The sequence below is a fragment of the Schistocerca piceifrons genome, chromosome 2 (assembly GCF_021461385.2).
Source record: "Schistocerca piceifrons isolate TAMUIC-IGC-003096 chromosome 2, iqSchPice1.1, whole genome shotgun sequence".
Lineage (NCBI taxonomy): Eukaryota > Metazoa > Arthropoda > Insecta > Orthoptera > Acrididae > Schistocerca > Schistocerca piceifrons.
In genome coordinates, this window is record NC_060139.1 from 363,615,007 (window position 1) to 363,639,234 (window position 24,228).

Genomic DNA, 24,228 nt, shown 5'->3' on the forward strand with positions numbered 1-24,228 from the left:
TGATTTGGTGATTCACCGGTAACATTTTCCTCACTTCTTCCACGTTCTGATAGTGAGTTCAAGGCGGTCATAGTCTTCAACGTCTTCTCGACCCTCTTTGAAGCGTTTATACTACTCTTAAACTCTTGTATTATTCGTCGTAAATTCCCCAGCAGCTACAGTGAACATTACGAATGTGGTGCTGCACTTTGTTCCAGTTTTCAAACTGAATTTAATGCAAATTCTTTGCTCTATGTTATACAAAAGTAAAAACTCGCCTAGCATTGGACAGCACGTACAAGCTAAATATTCAAAACATCTGAAGACGCAAACATTCATCAGGAACATGTCTACCAACAAGAAGGAAAAAAATTGAAATTCAGATGTATGAAGCACGCGAAATTAAATTCCTGTTTCTTTTTGATTACGTCTGGTATAGGGATTACAAACGGCTGTATCTACTTAACACAAAGCGATACAACAAAAAAAATTACTTAGAGTATAAAGGGAAGTCCGATTTTTTTACGTAGTTTATATGTGTTCCATTGACTACCCTTCACCATTTGGACAGTATGTAAGCGATAATCCACTTCACACCATACATTATAAACTACGTAAGTCGCCAACGCGAGTGAACTAAAAGAGGCAATCAAAAAGTTTCCGTTTGAGGGTGTTTGTACCGCGCATATGTAACGTAGCGCGACTCATATGCGGGTATACACGCGAAGAGATACACAGGCAAGGGATTAGTGCAGCATTCGTTGTCTTTCCGACGTGTGTGTGGCGACGTTATTACCAAATGCGTCCAAGCAAGACCAACGTGCTGTTATTCGCTTCTTGGGTGCCAAAGGGCAAACACCGGTAGACATCCATCGGAGAATGATGAATATATATGGGGAAGCACGTCCTTCTAGGACCACCATTGTGGAATGATGAGCCAAGTTGGTGGTCCCGATTCGACTCTAGGCATCGGTCCATTACGGACGACGACAACAAGTGGGAGACACTCCAGCACCCTCCTATAGTCCTGATCTCTGATTATTACGCCTTCGGTCGCTTAAAAAAGACTTTGAAGGCTCTGCGGTACCTGTCGGACGAGGATGTGCGGCCGGCAGTTACGGACTTCGTCACTCAGCAGGACAGTGTGTTCTATCAAACGGGCATCTTCAATCTGGTGCGTCGGTGGGACGCAACAACAAGAAGGACTTATGCGACATAAATGAATTTTGGTATGTGTGTTTCTACATCTGAAAGATTATGTCTGTTCAAGTTTCGCGCCAGTCGCTTAAGAGTGGCCCTAGTAGCGACAGTATGAGAATGCAAGCCAGGGTTGCTTTCAGTACACGCCATGATGGTCGTGAGCGTTTGTTACCTTTGAAATTGGACGTGCTGGGTTGATAGTCACGAATGCCATAAAGTCGACAAAGACACCATTATCAACATTACATTGAGTTTGAACGAGGTCGTGTAGTAGGGATACAAGAAGCTAAGCTGGATGTTCTTTCTGCGATATTGCAGGAAGACTTGGCAGAAATGTAGCCACACTGTCATGGTTGCTGGCACCGAAGGTCACAAGAATGTGCGGTGTAAGACCCACCTCCGGTCTTCGGACGGCCAAATGACACTACCGAGGGGGAAGACCATCGTGTTCGGCCTATTGATCCGGCGCATCGAACTGCATCTGCGGCACCAATTTGAGCAGCCGTTGGCACCACAGTGACACAATGGACTGTTGCAAATCGCTTACTTCAGCAACAGCTCCGAGCCAGACGCCCGGTAGCGTGCATTCCACCGACCCCAAAGCACCACCATTTTAGACTTCAGTAGTATCAAGCGAGATATCAATGGAGAGTAAGGTGGAGGTCTGTTGTGTTGTCTCAAGAAAGCTGGTTCTGCCTCGGAGCCTGTGACGGCCGTGTGTTTTCAGGAGGAGGCCACATGAGGACCTGCAGCCAACCTGTCTGCGCGCTAGACACGCAGAACCTATACCTGGCGTAATGGTTTGGGTTGCGATTCCGTATGACAGCAGAACAACTTCCGTGGTTATCCCACGTACGCTGACTGCAAATTTGTACGTAAATCTGGTTATTCGATCTATTGTGCTGCCGGGGAGAGGTTTTCCAACAGGATAACGCTCACCCACATACCGCTGTTGTAACACAACGTGCTCTACAGAGCGTCGAAAAGTTGCTGCATCACCAGATCTGCCTCCAGTCGAACACATATGGGACGTTATCGGACGACAACTCCAGCGTCATTTACGACCAGCATTAACCGTCTCTATATTGACCGAACAAGCGCCAACAGGCACGGAACTCCACGTAACTGACATCCGGCGCCTGTGCAGGACAATGCATGTGTGTGATGTGGTTGCATTCAATATTCTGGCGGTTACAACTGTTATTAATTTACCAGCACTTCACATTTGCAATGACTTATCTCGTGCTCACATTAATGTGTGCGTTTGCAGTGTTAGTCACTTAAATGTTTTACTTAGACAAATGTATTCCCGAAATTTCATCATGCTACAATTAATTTTTGGTGTTGCCTTTCTCTACGTCAGTCTAAAGCTCCAACAGTGTTGAGCTTTGTTAAAATAATAAGGAACCAAATCAGTTTCATATTCTGCATATGTACAATTTAATATTGTGGAAAGAGGGCCTGTCTTAGTGACTGGGTGGCAGGTCATTTTTAAAATACAGGAAATAAAGTAAATAAAATTTAAAAAAATTTACACTTTCGATAGGGAACTTCCCACTTATGTATTACCCAACGTCCAATTCAATACGCTTGCACAACTATCGAAATTTTCAAATTAAATATTTATAACCGTGTATAATCGTTATATTAATTTTCAACTGCCTTATACCAACATATCTTAAATCTTTTAATGGTGCCAAGTATTTCAAAAAGATTCATCACGGAACACACGACAAACATCCATACGATAGGCGAACTCGTCCGTTACTTTTGCGAGGTTGCTGGAATTACTGTTCACACAAAGTTGTTTGAAGGAGAGGAAGCACATAGTACTCACAACCCATCTTCCGCCGCCCTGAAAAAGAAAGGCACGTACCGTGGCGGCAGTGGTGCAGTATCCGATTTGTACGCCCCTTCCGCTGTAGGCGTACTCTTGCAGGACAGTTGTAATGGGGAACGTAAAACACCTTTAGTTCCTGAGTTATCGTCATCTCTCTTTAACGTACATTAGGGATAAAGGAGCGAGCGAGAGGTACGAGGGTGAGCCGAACCGGTGACGACATGAACCTACAACTGGCACCAAGGTTAACATTTAGTTTCGATGCCATTTTATTTGCATGATGTTCTGTTGTCGATCTTTATGTATAGCAAGCTGGTTGAATGGATCACTTTCGACAACAAAAGGTCCAGTCTGCTGTGAACTGTACGCAATGAAGTATTCCATCACCTTCTTTTTTCGTTTTTTACGAAAGGCTGTTCTCCAGTATTCAACAAGCGGTCTGCCGCTTGCGTTGCTCACGCAGTAGCTTGCTGCACGACATTGGCAGCTAACAGTAACAGCGCGAGGTACGTGAGGTAGCAGAATAAGAGCAAAACATGCAGCTACAACTCTTAGTCGAACGGGAATGTCTGTCTGAGCCTGCAGCTCGACAGTGCTGTTATGTTCGCACTGTTAATGCGAGAACAAAGTTGAAGCGTGCAACATAGCGGTACTGTAATACCGATGGCATTTGCTTTAACACCAGACCACATCAACACAACAAATGTCGTATTATAGCTACAAGAGCGGTCGTCAACAGTTCGTAGTCATAAAAAAAGACGCAAGCTAACTTACTATCGATTGAGAGAGCTCAAGAATTCATTATTAGTACTCATACCCGATGAAATTATACTCTAGTATATTTCGTTCTGATGACAGAGTACACGGGAATATCGTTCGTGACTTTGCATTGCTGTGCTGTCGCTTTCTAATAATCCTAAACAGGAATAATACTCTCAGCCTTGAAGTCAGAGGTGTTTGCCTAACTTCCTTCAAATCAAGGTATTAATTGCTGAGAGCTGCCACATGCAAAAGCGTAACTTCTTTAGTAGGAAAGTTCGTATTTCTCCAAAACCAATACAGGTTAACGTAGGCCCGTTCAGCAGATATCTTGACTGACAGAGACAAGTTATTCTTCCATCAGCACCGAAATTAGCCTGTAAGAAATTGCAAGACGTAAGGTCTTATTTCAGTGGTCTAATGCTTATCGGCTGAGCGTACAGTGCATATCTAGACCATACACTCAGATTCTGTCGACACTTCTTTTACAAAGAAAACTACGCTACGTTCCTCACAGACGGCCCTTTGAGTAATTTTGTACTCGATCGGATATGTTGCGTATGATGAACATTGGCTTGATGGCAATAGTGGAGACGACGCCATGGAACACGGTACGCAGGAGTTAAGTGAAATTCCTGCATACAGGCCTACTGCTGAGGTGAGATATACTACGGGTAAAACGTTCTTGGTTCTCTTGCAAAGCAAGTTTAGGTAAAAGTTCCTGACGAGACTCCTATCCTCCCCTCCCATGATTTCGTCACGAACTCATCTGCACATCTTCTTTTATATCCAGTAATCAGTCTGTTATTTGCCGAGAAACACCACCGTTAAGTCACGGGGATGGCGAGAATTTGTATTTGATCTAGTGATGCTCTTTGATCTAGTGACAAATATGGTGTGGTACCCGCTCCCACGACTAAATATTATGGTTTTTAACAAAGAAATTCGCCAAACAGCTGTGCAAATTGAGAATTTATTTTATTTTGTTTCGGCAACCAGTTGCGGTAAATTCAATATGCTATCTTCAGGCACCATAGGCACCTTTCAAAAATTATCGATATTGGAATACTGGGGCCATCTGTTTCTCGATGTCGTGAATTCTCTGGTGCTGCCTTCGAATACGTGACTCCAACTGAAGTTACAGTCAAGCCTTCGAAGGAAGAATACACGACATCCAGAAACAGATGACCCCAATATGCCGCCGGCCGCTGTGGCCGAGCGGCTCTAGACGCTTCGGTCCGGAACAGCGCTGCTGCTGATGGTCGCAGGTTCGAATCCTGCCTCGGGCATGGATGTGTGTCATGTCCTTCGGTTAGTTAGGTTTAAGTAGTTCTGAGTCTAGGGGACTGATGACCTCAGGTATTAAGTCCCATAGTGCTCAGAGCCATTTGAACCCAATGTGCCAATACTGATAATTTTTGAGAGGTGCTTGTGGTGCGCATATTGATTTGCTGAAACTGGTAGCGAAAATAAAATAAAACAACTCCTCAACTTGCACAATTGTTTAGCGAATTTCTTTGTTAAATATTTGACCAGCCGCTGTCCCACATCCACAATGGATCGACAGAAAAAGCTTACGGTGGCTGCGGCATTCAAATGGTTCGAATGACGCTGAGGTCATCGGTCCCCTAGAACTTAAAACTACTTAAACCTAACCAAACTAAGGACATCACACACATCCATGCCCGAGGCAGGATTCGAACCTGCGACAGTAGCGGTCGCGCAGTTCCAGACTGAAGCGCCTAGAGCCCCCCGGCCACACCGGCCAGCTGCGACATTCACGCTGTCCCTTGTGACATTATATCTCCCATCAAAATATTAACTGTTCAGCGTGTTTCTCTACCGCGCACATTCACTTAACCATAACAGGTAAATTTCCGCCATTTCCATGACACCTGGCCAACTGTGGGTTAACTGGGCATAGAAGGAGAATCTAGATGCATGTCGTACAATCAGTTTCTTGGTGCTCACTAAGGGAGTCGAAAGTTTCAGATTTTCTGAATATGGTGCGGCAAGAAGACAGAGAAAATTCCCTGCCACGAATTACTTCGTAAACTGAAACTTTGGAACTGACTACTGTGGGCACACTTAGGTAATGTAGTTATTAAAGTGCAGTTGAAACCTGATTAGATAGTTCGCCACAGTCAACATTGCGTCAGATGTTATCAGCTTAATTGTGGAAAAGTTAGGGTTTCTATTGAACTGCTATCATTCGATATCAGTAAGGCGCGGTTCACACTGAGGCTGAACGGTATGCGATACGATGCGTGATACGATGCAGAAGCAACACTTCTCGAGGGAGCGCAGAGAAACGTAATCGAAGCGACTTACCTGGTTCACACTGGGACGACAGCGATACGTATCTCTAGCATATCGCTCGGCGCAACTCGAAGTGCTGGTCGGTCCACGGAACTAATATCGTACGATACGTGGGGTGTGAAATTTCACGTAATACGGCCGCGCGGAATAGCCGCGCGGTTGTCGCGCCTTGTCCCCGTTCGCGCGGCTAACCCCCGTCGGATGTTAAGAGTCCTCCCTCGAACGTGGGTGTGTGTTGTTCTTAGCGTAAGTTAGTTTAACTTAAGCCTAGGGACCGATGACCTCAGCAGTTTGGTCCCATAGGAACGTACCACACCATCAAGTAATCCGATTAGTCTAAAAAAATGTTTTATGTAGATGAAGCATAGCTACATCCGTCTGTTTTCTCCGTAAAACTTTTTGTTTTCGCTTTAAAAAAAAGAGAGAGAGAGAGAAACACACTATCTTGGGATTCGTGCGTTTTACAGGTCAGCCATAATGGAGCGTGAAGTAGACGCCAGGTTGCGACAACGGTCGGTGATGGAGTTTCTCATCAAGACCGGCGATGACTCTGCCACATCGATTCACAGGAAGTTGCTCCCTGTTTATGGGGAGGACACAGTGGATCGCAGCAGTATCCAACGGTGGTTGCAGAGGTTTAAAGGAGGTGGTTTCTCTCTACTGAACAATCCACGATGCTGTACACCATCGACGGCAGTGAGTGATGTGAGACCATTAATCAAATCATCCAAAATGACAGATGTGTCACGACACGACAGCTTGCTGAAATGACTCGTTTGTCATTGGGTAGTGTGGTATCACTCGTACAGTCAATAGGGTACAGAAAAATCTGGGTGCCTAAATTATTGACAAGAGAAATGAAAACAGTGAGGAAGGATATGTGCGAGGGTCTCATGAAGACCTTTACTGAAGAGTGGAAACAGTGTTTCTGTCATTACCCAGGATGAAACATTGTTGTTTATGCCAGAACCTGAGAGCAAAACCCAACCCATGGAGTGGCGTCATCTGGGTTCGCTTCGGAAGAAGAGACCAAGACTTTCACGAACAACAGGACGAAAGGTGATGGTCTCCTTCTTCTGGGATCAGTGTGGTGTCACTTTCGTTGACATTTTGGAACCTGGCTCCACAATTAACCGGGACCGTTACTGTTTGTCATTGGACAACCTGCGACATGCCATCATGACCCACAGACCACAGCTTCAGGGTCAGCTCATCAGACTACACCATGACAATGCCAAACCCCATACAGCCCTTATGACGCAGAAGAAAATCAGAAAAATGGGTTGGAAAATTGTTCCTCATCCTCCGTACAGTCCGGACTTGGCTCCGCTTGATTCTTAAATCTTTGGTCGTCTGAAGGCCCACCTGCGAGGTAAAACATTTGATAGTGAGAAAGACCTTATTTCCTGTGTCAAGCGATGGTGTAAAAGTCAATCACCAGAATTTTACCAGAGTGCATTTACGTCATGGAAAAAACGTTGGGCCAGATGCGTCACAGCTGATGGAGGCTACATTCAGTAGGCTCAATGTATAGCTAAACGTTCCAAGTATGTTACCCAAAAAATTCATTCTCCTCGTGCAAAAAAAAAAAAAAAAAATAGAGACGACTGTGCAAAACATTTTGAACGTCCTACGTACTCCAAAGTAAACTACAGCACCTCGGATATTTGGAAAAGTTTGCAGTGAAAAATGTAGTCGCTGGTCAATTTACGTTCGATGTACTTTACGGCACATATTACCGCGTAATAAATGTAGCTAATATATCAAAATTGTTTTTAAAGCTGGGAGGGAAACCGTGCCTCTTTCTAATCAAAAACGTTCGCGTTGAAAGTTAGAGTTTTTATTTGCGATAGCATTTATTTTGACACAGTGAAATGAGCCTGATAAAAATATGTTACCACATTTATTTCTGACGCTCTTTGTATGTACGATTACCGGTTACCACTTGGCGTCTCTCCCCTTCGCGCATTTACAACCGAATTCGACGTACATTTCTTTTTTTTTTTTGTTTTTTGGTAAAGAAAGTACATGTGAAATTGCATTAAATCTCCCCTACCACTGATTAAAATTGAGTGTTAATAAACATATTTCACGTGGGCTGCCATTAGACTCCCCACTGAAGTGCAATCTCTGTACCATAAAACGGCTGAGTGTCCATTTGCTGCTACGTGACGGAATGCGCAATATATTGCTGCCAAAATAGCGTGCACGCGGCCGAACATCGAGGGAGCTATACGGTTCGTTTACGAGTGTGCGTACGCCGTTCAGGTGCACGTGAGAGGCGTCTAAATGACGGGAGAGGCAGTTCGCACGTCTCGACAACCGGGAAGAAGGGACGGCGCAGTCCATCTCATACCATCCAACGTCTGTGCAGCGAATGTGATGGGCTCCAAATTTTCGAAATCTGAGGCTTCCGACTGCGAAGTAGATATAGCTGTAAAGCAGATGAAAAGTACGTTGTGTTCCTCATCTCATTAAATGTTTCACGTCAGAGGGTGTTGTTGAGATTATGATGAACGAGATGTGTAACACCCACACCAAAACTACGCATGGGAAAAAGTCTCTCTCTCTCTCTCTCTCTCTCTCTCTCTCTCTCTCTCTCTCTCTCTCTCTCTGCCCCAATCCTCAACACACACACACACACACACACACACACACACACACACACACACACACACACACACACACACACACTCCACTGACGCGAAATGCAATTCAAAGTCGCGCGTCTCACTTATCCAAACATGCTAAGAAACAAATGAATACCACACAGCCACAACAACACGTAACGGCGGCGAAAACTCTGCCTATGTTTTGAGAAATCCAAAAAGTGCAGTGCCAAGCGACCATAGGTCACGAAGTAAGCCTATTTACTTAGCCAGCAACACAGAAAAACGCACAACGAGTTCAGAACTGTAATTTGGGACTGTGACTGCTGTGTTCGGATGCAGGATGAGTTGGCACCCCTTCGCTCCCAGCTTCAGGCAATGTTGGCTTCGGTCACACAGCTTGAGGCTGTTGCCAATGGGCATCACTGTGGGGGTCCGGATGGGGGTTTGTCGGGAACGGCCAGCTCGTCCCATGCATCCCCCGATCGGACTAAGACTGTGGCTGCCCGGGATACTGCCCACATTGAGGCTGATACCTCACCTGCGGTAGAGTGGGAGATCGTCTCGAGGTGTGGCAGGGGGCGAAAGATATTCCGGAGGGCTGAACGGAAGGCCTCTCCAGTTTGTCTGACGAACCGGTTTCAGGCTCTGTCTCAAGCTGATACTGATCTTCGGCCGGACATGGCTGCTTGTCCTGTTCCAGAGGTTGCCCCTCAGTCTGCAAGATCCGGGCGGTCGCAGAGGGTGGGCTTACTGGTAGTTGGGAGCTCCAACGTCAGGCGCATAATGGGGCCCCTTAGGGATATGGCAGCAAGAGAGGGGAAGAAAACCAATGTGCACTCCGTGTGCATACCGGGGGGAGTCATTCCAGATGTGGAAAGGGTCCTTCCGGATGCCATGAAGGGTACAGGGTGCACCCATCTGCAGGTGGTCGCTCATGTCGGCACCAATGATGCGTGTCGCTATGGATCGGAGGAAATCGTCTCTGGCTTCCGACGGCTATCTGATTTGGTGAAGACTGCCAGTCTCGCTAGCGGGATGAAAGCAGAGCTCACCATCTGCAGCATCGTCGACAGGACTGACTGCGGACCTTTGGTACAGAGCCGAGTGGAGGGTCTGAATCAGAGGCTGAGACGGTTCTGCGACCGTGTGGGCTGCAGATTCCTCGACTTGCGCCATAGGGTGGTGGGGTTTCGGGTTCCGCTGGATAGGTCAGGAGTCCACTACACGCAGCAAGCCGCTATACGGGTAGCAGGGGCTGTGTGGCGTGGACTGGGCGGTTTTTTAGGTTAGATGGCCTCAGGCAAGTACAGAAAGGGCAACAGCCTCAAAGGGTGCGGGGCAAAGTCAGGACATGCGGGGACCAAGCAGCAATCGGTATTGTAATTGTAAACTGTCGAAGCTGCATTGGTAAAGTACCGGAACTTCAAGCGCTAATAGAAAGCACCGAAGCTGAAATCGTTATAGGTGCAGAAAGCTGGCTGAAGCCAGAGATAAATTCTGCCGAAATTTTTACAAAGGCACAGACGGTGTTTAGAAAGGATGGATTGCATGCAATCGGTGGTCGCGTGTTTGTCGCTGTTAGTAGTAGTTTATCCCGTAGTGAAGTAGAAGTGGATAGTTCCTGTGAATTATTATGGGTGGAGGTTATACTAAACAACCGAGCTAGGTTAATAATTTGCTCCTTTTACCGACCTTCCGGCTCTGCAGCATTAGTGGCAGAACAACTGAGAGAAAATTTGGAATGCATTTCACATAAATTTTCTCAGCATGTTATAGTCTTACGTGGAGATTTCAATTTACCAGATATAGACTGGGACACTCAGATGTTTAGGACGGGTGGTAGGGACAGAGCATCGAGTGACATTATACTGAGTGTACTATCCGAAAATTACCTCGAGCAATTAAACAGAGAACCGACTAGTGGGGAGAACATCTTGGACCTACTGATAACAAACAGACCCGAATATTTCGACTCTGTAGGTGCAGAACAGGGAATCGGTGATCATAAGGCCGTTGCAGCAACCCTGAATATGGAAGTAAATAGGAATATAAAAAAGGGAGGAAGTTTTATCTATTTAGCAAGAGTAATAGTAGGCAGATTTCAGACTACCTAACAGATCAAAACGAAAATTTCTTTTCCGACACTGACAATGTTGAGTGTTTATGGAAAAAGTTCAAGGCAATTGTAAAATGCGTTTTAGACAGGTACGTGCCGAGCAAAACTGTGAGGGACGGGAAAAACCCACCGTGGTTCAACAGCAAAGTTAGGAAACTACTGCAAAAGCGAAGAGAGCTTCACTACAAGTTTAAACGCAGCCAAAACCTCTCAGACAAACAGAAGCTAAACGATGTCAAAGTTAGCGTAAGGAGGGCTATGCGTGAAGCGTTCAGTGAATTGGAAAGTAAATTTCTATGTACCGACTTGACAGAAAATCCTAGGAAGTTCTGGTCTTACGTTAAATCAGTAAGTGGCTCGAAACAGCATATCCAGACACTCCGGGATGATGATGGCATTGAAACAGAGGATGACACGCGTAAAGCTGAAATACTAAACACCTTTTTCCAAAGCTGTTTCACAGAGGAAGACCGCACTGCAGTTCCTTCTCTAAATCCTCGCACAAACGAAAAAATGGCTGACATCGAAATAAGTGTCCAGGGATAGAAAAGCAACTGGAATCACTCGACAGAGGAAAGTCTACTGGACCTGACGGGATACCAATTCGATTCTACACAGAGTACGCGAAAGAACTTGCCCTCCTTCTAACAGCCGTGTACCGCAAGCCTCTAGAGGAACGGAAGGTTCCAAATGATTGGAAAAGAGCACAGGTAGTCCCAGTCTTCAAGTAGGGTCGTCGAGCAGATGCGCAAAACTATAGACCTATATCTCTGACGTCGATCTGTTGTAGAATTCTAGAACATGTTTTTTGCTCGAGTATCGTGTCGTTTTTGGAAACCCAGGTTCTATTCTGTAGGAATCAACATGGATTCCGGAAACAGCGATCGTGTGAGACCCAACTCGGTTTATTTGTTCATGAGACCCAGAAAATATTAGATACAGGCTCCCAGGTAGATGGTATTTTCCTTGACTTCCGGAAGGCGTTCGATACAGTTCCGCACTGTCGCCTGATAAACAAAGTAAGAGCCTACGGAATATCAAACCAGCTGTGTGGCTGGATTGAAGAGTTTTTAGCAAACAGAACACAGCATGTTGTTATCAATGGAGAGACGTCTACAGAAGTTAAAGTAACCTATATATAAATGACCTAGTAGATAGTGTCGGAAGTTCCATGCGGCTTTTCGCGGATGATGCTGTAGTATACAGAGAAGTTGCAGCATTAGAAAATTGTAGCGAAATGCAGGGAGATCTGCAGCGGATAGACACTTGGTACAGGGAGTGGCAACTGACCCTTAACATAGACAAATGTAATGTATTGCGAATACATAGAAAGAAGGATCCTTTATTGTATGATTATATGATAGCGGAACAGACACTGGTAGCAGTTACTTCTGTAAAATATCTGGGAGTATGCGTGCGGAACGATTTGAAGTGGAATGATCATATAAAATTAATTGTTGGTAAGGCGGGTACCAGGTTGAGATTCATTGAGAGAGTCCTTAGAAAATGTAGTCCATCAACAAAGGAGGTGGCTTACAAAACACTTGTTCGACCTATACTTGAGTATTGCTCATCAGTGTGGGATCCGTACCAGATCGGGTTGACAGAGGTGATAGAGAAGAGCGGCGCGTTTCGTCACAGGGTTATTTGGTAACCGTGATAGCGTTACGGAGATGTTTAATAAACTCAAGTGGCAGACTGCAAGAGAGGCGCTCTGCATCGCGGAGTAGTTTGCTGTCAAGGTTTCGAGAGGGTACGTTTCTGGATGAGGTATCGAATATATCGCTTGCCTCTACTTATACCTCCCGAGGAGATGACGAATGTAAAATTAGAGAGATTCCAGCACGCACGGAGGCTTTCAGACAGTCGTTCTTCCCGCGAACCATACGCGACTGGAACAGAAAAGGGAGGTAATGACAGTGACACGTAAAGTGCCCTCCGCCACACACCGTTGGATGGCTTGCGGAGTATAAATGTAGATGTAGATGCAAAAACGTGACACAGACTCACTTCCGTTCGTATATGCATAACAAACAGAAAAATAAATTACGTTTTGCTGTATGCATATGACAAGTTGTATATTGTGTAGCAGAATAGCTACCAAAATAAATGGGCACTAGCATCATGTAAGGTATGTTAACTAACGCATGCATATACTTTTTGTAAATTAAGCTCTAAATGGAACTTTATCATAATGTTATAAACAACACAGTTGTTAATATGTAACAACAGTTTTACAGTTAAAAATAAAATTTAAACCCACTGATAATAGCACTAAAGTTCTGAAGCATATATGGGTGAAACAAAACAAGAAAAAAGGTGTCTTTCATAAGGTGGAATTCCTCATTCTATTTTCGTTATTACTGTTTAACGGGGTGGTATGAATCCCATGCTTTGCATTTTCAAAGAATGCAGTTTTATGTTTATGGAGTGGCATAATTTCTGGATTTCAGTTACAGCTATGTTACTACGTGTGATCATGTGAAGCGATTATTTGGTTTTTTTCCTGTTTTATAGATCTTGATAATGGGATATTTTGTCCTGGAACATGTTACGTTAAATACGTTTATCAAACATGTAAACTGCTGATACGTCTTACTTGTGCTGACGTTGTGGTACAGCCATACTGTGGCTTCACAACGGATAGTTTGTTCTATGTAATGTCGAATTTTAACTATTTGTGTTTCTTGTATTCTGGCTCGTTGATTGCGAACCAGTTTGCCATTCATATTGCACACTTGTGATATCTGCAGACCGAGTCGCAGATTTTACAAACCTGGAGGGGTAAAATGGTTGGCTTTTGACGCTAATGCGTGCATTCTGACTGCTAATCCCATTTGCCCCGCAAATAAGGGCTTTTCTGATAAGCGTTGCCATTCAACAGAAATTTTCTCGGTATTGTTAACTACTTCCTGTTACTGGAATAATACCTGGCGACACTGGAAAGATTAACTCTTAAGAGAGCCTGGTAAATTTCCAGCACGACGTTTAGTACATTTTTTTAATGCCTACAATCCATTCTACGTGGATTAGAGAAGTCTAACCCATCAGTTTCGCCCCTGCAGTGAAAGAGAGCGCCCGAGTCCGACAGGATCCTCAACGTCCAGCTGAAATTCCACCAAACGCGTCAGTGATAGCGAAGATCATGTCATACTGCATGGTCGTCTATTAGGAAGGGATCGGACATATAGCTTCTAATTCAAAGTGAAATATTTTGAAAGCTTTGAATTGAAAATTGTAGCGACGAAGAGGAAATATATTCATTTTTATGATTGCCGACTTTAGCGACTCCCTGGATTTAGAAAGTTAAAACTGTTTATTGATTGTTCCTTGAAAAGATACAAATTCCGATGCTTGTTTCATATACTCTTGAACTTTTCTGACGAAGAATGGTAGTTCATTCGGCGGTGTTTCTACTACCTGTTTCAGAAACTTTACGTCCTCTGTTCCTGGAATCTTCATAGAACGCTTACTTTCACCCTCATGCAGCTGTTGACTTGTTTTAACATGTTTGCAGAAAAGGATACATGATGATGAGAAAAACGTGGTCGAACAGTGTTGAAGTGTCATAAATTAAAACAGAATAAATAATGTGACTGGTAGTGCTCAAAACAAATAATTTATTCATAACAATCAAGATACTTAAACTTTGCCTATATAGTTGCTGGTATTTATTTCATGGTTTCTCAATTCGTTTTCTTCCTGTAGTAATTTCAATTATTTTTATTTCAATCTGAGTGCAAGTTCGGTTCCTATTATCAGTATTTTGTATTGGCGACTTACTGTGGTGTATGAAGAGTGTGATTAGATAGAGTAAGCAATAAATGAAATGAATAAATGGAATGGACTGTTTGCTGGAAAAACGCAACAGTCTAAATGCGAGAAGTCTTTCATCGCAGAGGTAAGTTATGAAGCAGTCAGAGAATTAACTAACGCTGGAAAGCGTAATCGATTAGTTTCGTACTGGGCGAAAACACTTGAAAGATAAGAGCGCGTTGTTCTGTGCGGCGTCCGTGCACGTCGAAACGGGAAGAGAACTGAAGGCAACAAGTCGTCGGGCGTCGAGAGTCACGTAGGCGCGCGTAATGCGCGACTTCACGCCGGTGGGAATGAAGTGCAGCGTCGGCGCCTCGGTCACGGCGCGGCGCGGCGCGGCAGCAGCCGATGCGCGCAAATTGCAGGCAGGCGGCTCGAGGATCGACCGGCCTGTCCTCTAATCTGACCGCGCATTAGGGCGCTCGTTTAAACGGCCGCAACGCAACTTTCAATTGGCGGCACGAGTACCTCCTAGTCAGAGCGGGCTCGCCTACCGGTGTGGTGCCTCTTGGCTCCTACACTCACTAGCTGGATGCCGCACACACATTTCTGCTTTTTCTGGCGAGCGAGCGGGCTGCAGCAGTGGCTAGCGCAGCGGAATCCTAGTCTACAAGAGCAGGGTTCAGCACTTTGCCCGGCCACCTTGTCGAAGTCTCATCTAACTCTGCACGATCCAGTCACTTTAATGTGACCAATGGCTGTGTTCAACGTCAAAGTGCCATAATCACTCACAGACGGCAGGTGGCAACGCTAGCAGTGGTAAGTATACACTCAAGAGCCAAAGAAACTGGTACACCTGCCTAGTATCATGTAGGGCCCCCGTGAACACGCAAAAGTACAGCAGCACGTCGTGGCGTGGACTTGAATAATGTCTGAAGTAGTGCTAGAAGGAACTGACACCATAAATCCTGCAGAGCTGTCCATAAGTCGTAATAATACGAAGGGGTGGAGATCTCTTCTGAACAGCACGTTACAAGGCTCAATAATGTTCATGTCTGGGGAGTTTGGTGGCCAGCGGAAGTGTTTAAACTCGAAAGAGTGTTCCTGGAGCCATTCTGGACGTGTGGGGTGTTGCATTGTCCTGCTGGAATTGCCCAAATGCGTTGGAATCCACAATGGACATGAATGGATGTAGGTGATCAGATATGATGCGCATGTCAACAGTCAGAGTCGATGACGCTTCGTTGAATGGTTTGCACGCTGACATTGTTGATGGACCAGCATTAAAATCTGCAGCAATTTGCGGAAGGGTTGCACTTGTGTCACATTGGACGATTCTCTTCAGTCGTCGTCGGTCTCTTTCTTGCAGGACCTTTTTCCGGCTACAACGATATGGGAGATTTGATGTTTTCTCAGATTCTTGATCTTTACTGCACACTCGTGAAATGGTCGCACAGGAAAATTGTAAGTAGGCTGTTTAGGTTTTTTTATTGGTAACGCCACCTCTGTATGAAAATCACTGGCTGTGCTGTGTGCAGTCTGTGGCTGCTTTGCATTGTTGTAATACTCGCCATTGTAGTGTTAGGCAGCTGGCTGTGAACAGCGCGTAGCGTTGCGCAGTTGGAGGTGAGCCGCCAGCAGTGGTGGATGTGGGGAGAGAGATGGCGGAGATTTGTAATTTGTCATGAACTGCTATATTTATATATGATGATATCAAGGTAAATACATTGTTTGTTCTCTACTAATATCTTTCATTTGCTAACTATCCCTATCAGTAGTTAGTGCCTTCCATAGTTTGAATCTTTTATTTAGCTGGCAGTAGTGGCGCTCGCTGTATTGCAGTAGCTTGAGCAGCGAAGATTTTTGTGAGGTAAGTGATTTGTGAAAGGTATAGTTTAATGTTAGTCAGGGCCATTCTTTAGTAGGGAATTTTGAAAGTCAGATTGCGTTGCGCTAAAAACATTGTGTGTCAGTATAAGCACAGTCTTGTATAAATTGTTCAAAGGGGACGTTTCAAAATACCGACTTCATCACTAACTCAGAGTTGTTGTCTCCTATCGCTCGTAGGCCGACTATAGCACCACTTTCAAACTCACATAAATCTCGATAACCTGTCACTGTAGCAGCAGTAACCGATCTAACAACTCCGCCAGACACTCCTTAACTTATAGGCGTTGCCGTCCGCAGCGCCGTATTCTGCCTGTTGAGATATCTTTGTATTTAAAGGTGCATGCACAGTTGTCGAACGAGATGGGGATGCTACCATGACACTGGGCAATTTCGCAAAAGCAGTGCTGAATCTGACGTCTGATGGCCATGTCTTCCTGGAGTGACATGTAGCAAGAACAGTACTGGTAAAATGCAGGGTTTCTGTCTAGCCAACAATTTGTGAGCGACTGGTTAAGGCACTTTTTCCTTCACCATTATTTCCTGGACAGCATGCTCATCAAGGTACACGAGAGAATCACAGGAGGAGGTGGCATTGTCGCCATTGCAGTTGATGCAGCGGGGAGAAGAAGGACAATCACCTTCATGAGCAACCCTACCGCAGGATACACACTTGGATGGCTGTCAACAGGACTCTCACGTGTGGTTGTAATGACGGCACTGGCAGCAGCGCATCAGGCTCGAAATATGCGGTCTGATTGCGATAACTTGATAACCAGCTATAATCTTTGACAAAAGCACCACTCTATCGAAAGTGACAAAGAATGTGTGTGTGTGGGCACTAATCAACCATCTCATCACGCAGTGGACGACAATGAGATTAGCACTACACCAGTTTCTTTGCCGCTTTAATATATAAAGCATGCCGGGGGAACGCGGAAAACAGTGAAGTCCTTGTCGTACTACGAATTGGAGAGCTTTATGTCTAGTCATAAGGCTATGATCATTGGCTTTCGGGCCAAGGTGAAAGCATTCGCGAAATGGCTGCGTTTGTAAACTGTTCGTATCGCGATGTAAAGTATACCGTGGATGACGAAATGGCGCTATCTAAAACCGGCGCCGAGGTGGTACACAGGCGAATAGACGTGCGGCTGGTGAGCAACTGACAGCCCATATGAACCAAGGGGCTACCACAATGTCTCCTCAACGATCGTTCAGCGATCGTTGCTGTATGTTTGTCTCCGCAAGGCGCCTGGTTCACACAACTGTACTGACTGCCGTTCATTAGTGACGATGGCTGTACGGCAGTACCGCAACTGGACGGCGACAAGCGGCCTTTCCAGATGAATCATGTTTTATGCTCCATCAGACAGACGGCTGTTGCCGTGTGTGACGTCAGAAGTGATTTCAGGCGTTCCCCAAGGTAGTGTTATAGGCCCTTTGCTGTTCCTTAGCTATATAACCGATTTGGGAGACAATCTGGGCAGCCGTCTTAGGTTGTTTGCAGATGACGCGGTCGTTTATCGACTAATAAAGTCATCAGAAGATCAAAACAAACTGCAAAGCGATTTAGAAAAAATATCTGAATGGTGCGAAAAGTGGCAGTTGACCCTAAATAACGAAAAGTGTGAGGTCATCCACATGAGTGCGAAAAGGAACTCGTTAAACTTCGGTAACACGATAAATCAGTCAAATCTAAAGGCCGTAAATTCAACTAAATACCTAGGTATTACAATTACGAACAACTTAAATTGGAAAGAACACGTAGAAAATGTTGTAGGGAAGACTAACCAAAGAGTGCGTTTTATTGGCGGGACACTTAGAAAATGTAACAGACCTACTAAGGAGTCTGCCTACACTACGTCCTCTTTTAGAATACTGCTGCGCGGTGTGGGATCCTTACCAGGTAGGACTGACGGAGTACATCGAAAAAGTTCAAAGAAAGGCAGAAAGTTTTGTATTATCGCGAAATATGGGAGAGTGTCACGGAAATGATACAGGATTTGGGCTGGAAATCATTAAAAGAAAGACGTTTTTCGTTGCGACGGAGTCTTCTCACGAAATTCCAATCACCAACTTTCTCCTCCGAATGCGAAAATATTTTGTTGACACCGACCTACATAGGGCGGAAGGATCACCACGATAAAATAAGGGAAATCAGAGCTCGTACGGAAAGATATAGGTGTTCATTCTTTCCGCGCGCTTTACGAGATTGGAATAATAGAGAATAGTGAAGGTGGTTCGATGAACCCCCTGCCAGGAACTTAAATGTGATTTGCAGAGTATCGATGCAGATGTAGAAAGTACGTAAAACACCTTGCAAAAATCGTCGGAAGGGTCATGTTATGAAGAGTGTTTTCGTGGGACTCCATGGGTGATCTCATCATTCCGAAAGGCACAGTGGATCAACACAAGTACGCATCTGCCCTTCGGGAGCATGTCGGCCCTTACAAGCTATTTCAAAAATGGTTCTGAGCACTATGGGACTCAACTGCTGAGGTCATTAGTCCCCTAGAACTTAGAACTAGTTAAACCTAACTAACCTAAGGACATCACAAACATCCATGCCCGAGGCAGGATTCGAACCTGCGACCGTAGCGGTCTTGCGGTTCCAGACTGCAGCGCCTTTAACCGCACGGCCACTTCGGCCGGCCTACAAGCTATTTGTTTTGGCTCGGGACTATAACATCTACAGCAAGACAATGCAACGTGCCACACAGCTCTATATACGTTCACGGATCGGAGAGCACCATGATGAATTTACCGTACTCCCCAGGCCCCCAAACTTCCTGGGTTCAAACCCAAACGAGAATCTGATGGACCACTTCGAGCGGGCTGTTCACGCCATACATCTTAGTCGAGAAATAGAGAGCAGCTTTCCACAGCACTGGAGTTGGCATGGCTCCATATCGCTGTCAGTACCTTCCAGAAGCTCAATTATTGTCTTCCGCGTTTCAAAATATTGTTCTTGAGGCTTTTGATAGTTGATCACTTTACTGTGAGTGGACAGTGTAAATACATATTCTTCAAACCAGTATGACATTAACAGAAGGGGGTACTTCCGACTGCGCCAATTATTAGGGCTTCTTCCATTTTCATTCACGTATGAATGCGGAAAGAATGGTTGTTTAAAGGCCACTGTGCGCACTGTAATTAGTCCAATATTAAACTTCCGGCAGATTAAAACTGTGTCCCAGACCGAGACTCGAACTCGGGACCTTTGCCTTTGGCGGGCAAGTGCTCTACCAACTGAGCTACCCAAGCACGACTCACGCCCCGTCCTCACAGCTGTACTCGTGCCAGTATCTCGTCTCCTACCTTCCAGACTTCACAGAAGCTCTCCTGCCAACCTTGCAGAATTAGCACTTGCTCGTGAAAGGCAAAGGTCCCGAGTTCGAGTCTCGGTCTGGCACACATTTTTAATCTGCCAGGAAGTTTCGTATCAGCGCACACTCCACTGAAGAGCGAAAATCTCATCCCTAGTCTTCTATTGTCCTCACGATCCCTACGTGAGCGATACGTAGAGGACTGTAGTATATTCGTACATTCATAAGTTAAAGCTGGTTCTTGAAACTGGGTAAGTCGGCTTGGTTGTGAGAGTTCTGTGCCTTTCTTCATGCGTCTAGCAGTTTGGTGTTTTGGTATCTTCATGTCCGCCGACCGCGGTGGCCGTGCGGTTCTAGGGGCTCCAGTCCGGAACCGCGCTGCTGCTACGGTCGCAGGTTCGAATCCTGCCTAGGGCATGGGTGTGTGTGAAGTCCTTAGGTTAGTTAGGTTTAATTAGTTCTAAGTTCTAGGGAACTGCTGACCACAGATGTTAAGTCCCATAGTGCTCAGAGCCATTTGAACCATTTGGTATCTTCATGACACCCTCTAATGGGTCAAACAAACCTGTGTCCATACATGCTGCCCTTCTTTGTATGTGCCCAGAATCCCTTACTTCGTATAACCCTACATACAAAAAATTAGTCACCCCAGTGCGGACGCACAGATGAATGAGGAAGCCTTTACAGATGGCGCTCTATCGAGCCCCATGTTCAACCGCGCAATGACTGTATGCGAGCATAAGGCACTAGCGATCAGTGAGTCATTTATGTTGTAAGCGAACATCATACGTAAACATGAGTAAATGAAAGGACGTGACAGAGTGGCAAAAAGGGGCAATCGTGTCCGGACGTGCCTATGGCCATATGGAGTTTGAAGTTGATGGAATTGTTGGTGTTTCAACGCGAATTGTTCCACGTGTCTTATGCAGTGGTGTAGCACACTTGGCCACGAAACACGACGTCATAATTGTGGTCGGAAAAAGATCCCGACTGAGAGGGACAGAAGAGCCGTTTCAGGGTTGCGAATAAAAGTGTCTTTCAAACTCCGACAGTAATTGCGGTAGGCAGTGATGGAGATACAACCCAACGTGTTAGTCAGAAACTATAGCGACGGGAAGTGCATGCAATGAACATTTGGAGTCGGTCACATCGCAAGATGCCATTGATCACAAAGGCACATAAAGCTGCATGTCTTGAATGGGCTAAACAACATCGAACGTGGACAGTATGTGACAGGCGGAATGTAGTGTGGTCTGGCTAATCATGTTTTTGCCTATGTTCAAATGACACACGTTGTTGAGTGCATCGAAGGCCAAATGAAGCGCATCATCGCTGTGTGCAAGGTCAGACCCACGCTGGAGGTGGGTCCGTGATACTTTGGGGGTGATTTTCTCATCATGAATTTGGCGCATTCACTGAGGTGACCACTAAAATGAACTAGCGAGTTCAATTAAACGTTCTGTATTATCAGGTGTTGCCTTTCAGTCAACGCCTGTGTGATAAGCATGCTTTTGATATCTCTGTTTCAAAACAATAGCAAAGTTCATCGGGCTGGAAGAAGGTTTTCTGAACAATCCTCCACCATATCACATCTCGATTCGCCTGCAAAACCACCTGACTTGAACTCCACACAAAATCTGAGGTACATGTTGATACAGCGGATAAAATACCGACATCAGCATTCCCGCAATTTGGTGGAATTGCGCTGTGAAATCCTCACTGAATGACTTAACCTGGATGCGACGTACCCGCATAGCCTTGCGGACTCGTTGCGGCGTTTATCAAGTCCAGCGTCAGAATTACACATTACCGAATGACGCTTGTAACAATTTCCCTAGGGGATTGATTTTTTTTTTTTCATCCAGTGAGCTTATTTCGTATGGATCCCACTAACTTGAGTAATATTCTAATACGGATTGCACGCGTATTCTGTAAGCCATCTCCTACGTAGACAGACTGCATTTCCGTAGTAGTGTATCAATGAACCTGCCACCTACGTTAACTACGACTGAGCCTGTGTCGTCGTTATATTTCATATCTACACTACTTGTTAAACTGAGGTATTTGTATGATCTGACAGACTCCAGTTGTGATTCGTTGATGATATAGACAGAGGAGACTACGTTTTTCTGTTATATGCATAATTTTACATTTCTGAGCATTTAAAGCGAACTGCCAGTTTCTGCACAACTTCTAAATAATATCAAGATCCGACTAAATGTTTTTGCAGCATTTTTTAGAAAGTACTTCCTTATTTTTCTTCATCCATCCTTCCTGGGAGGGACGATACGACGACAGCTGATTCATATATAACCAGCAATAAATAAACCAACAGCTCTATTTTCATCTCTGATCTATTCCAGAGACAATCGGTTTCGGTATTCCATTATGCCGTCATCAGGACATCTGTGGTAACACAGTTTGAGCTGCGCTCAGATTGTTTACGAGTTTATAGCCGTGTTACATCCGCTAGTACAGATACTGGTTCTCTTTTGCGTCATATTTTGTCTGGCAATATGAGCTAAGCCACCATGTTATCATAGGGGGCCTGATAATGGCGTAATGGAATGCCGAAACTGGTTGCCTCTGGAATAGATGAGAGATGAAAATACTTCTGTTGGTTTATTTATTGCTGGTTCTATGTACTATTGCAGCATCTGCGAAAAGTCTGCAAGGTCATTAACACACAACATTAACAGGAAGGGTCCCACGACACTTCTCACCTGGGTGTAAAGCTGAAGTACTTCATAGACGTGTCGTTGACTTTCCATTAAGATACCGTGCTGCCTCCTCCCTATGAAGAAATCCTCAGTCGATTCACAAATGTCATTCGCTTAAAGTACAAACTCAGTAGTAATTGGAGGAGGTAATGGCTGTATGAGAGAGAGTGAGACAGATCGCTGTTGTCGCCATGCGAGTGTAATAGTTGGCCATGTGAGGTGACTGGGATGTCGTCGGGCCTTGCACTGACTGTCGGCGTGAACATCTAGCGCGAGATGGGAAAGTGGCTTGGTGGCACCCAGATCGTTGACGCCTGATATATGAAAGATTCTGAAGACGTTTCTTGAGGAGAGATGTCCTTGGCAGACTGATGCTACTGGCGGATCGTAAGATCCAGTTTGAACAAAGACAAAGATTTGTGTTCCTGTAGTGCTCTGGTACAGTGGCTCAGGAAGTTTCATGCTGTGAGGAGCCGGCCGAAGTGGCCGTGCGGTTCTAGGCGCTGCAGTCTGGAACCGAGCGACCGCTACGGTTTCAGGTTCGAATCCTGCCTCGGGCATGGATGTGTGTGATGTCCTTAGGTTAGTTAGGTTTAATTACTTCTAAGTTCTAGGCGACTTATAACCTCAGAAGTTAAGTCGCATAGTGCTCAGAGCCATTTGAACCATTTTTTTGCTGTGAGGAAAACTCTTGTGAACTTCGTCTGATCGTAACACTGCTTCACCAAGCACGGCGCTGTTGGAGGTGGTATCCCGTTACCTTCCTCTGAGCAGTGAACTGGTATACGCAGCCAATGACAGGAGTACTTCTAGGTTAGTGTGCATCAGAGTGCAGCTTGGATCTTCTTACGTTACCAAATCAGTATCAGAGATGAAAGAAGCTTTAACTGAGATGAGAAAAACTCTGTCGATCGACTGGAAATCGAGCCCCGGACCTCGACAGTAGTAGTGGTGTACTAACTTTTCCTTAAAATTACTTATTCTTTTTTGTAACGCTTGTGCAAAGTGAGCTCATTTTTTTTATGCTGCTGCGTTCTTATGAGGAACTCTTTGAATAATATTACATTAAGATTACAAGTATGTCGTAGCAAAATAGTGTCAGTTGTAGGATTCGTGGAAGAAAGGTAGACCTGGAAAAAATTGTGGTTGGTTGGTTGATTCAGAGGAGGGGACCAAAAAGCGAGGGCATTGGTCCCATCGGATGAGGGAAGGAATTCCACGGTGTCCTTTCAAAAGAACCATCATGGCATTTGCCTGAAGTGATTTAGGAAAATCATGGAAAACCTAAACCAGGATAACCCGAGTCGGGTTTGAACCGTCGTCCTACCGAATGCGAGACCAGTGTGCTAAACACTGCGCCACCTCGATCGGTGAAAGAATGTGATTTAACTTCTAATTGGAAGGCATATTGGGCGTCACTCTTACTGCAGTATGACTGTAATTAGATGGCATTTGACAGCTAACTGGCTGGAGTGCTCCCGCCGTCAGTACACAAAGAGGAGGGGCTTGGCACTGTCGGCTCCCCACTGTGCTGCCACTTCCGTTGCGCAAGGCACTGCGCCTCCAGTTCAAAGCGAGCCGTCTACAGTAGGAGGTTCGTGTAAAGTTTAGTTTCGCGCGTGTTGTCATGTACGATGGAAACAACCGAAACAAGGGAAAACTACAAACTACAGAGAATGAAATTATAGAGAGCAAATTTCAGGATTTTTAACTA

General features: G+C 45.1%; 1 non-coding gene across 1 annotated transcript; it reads right to left on the reverse strand.

Annotated features, from left to right (window-relative positions):
- Positions 1 to 19,657: 19,657 nt before the first annotated feature.
- On the reverse strand, positions 19,658 to 19,732 carry Trnaw-cca. Its single transcript has one exon. It is a non-coding gene; the product is annotated as a tRNA-Trp (tRNA).
- Positions 19,733 to 24,228: the final 4,496 nt, after the last annotated feature.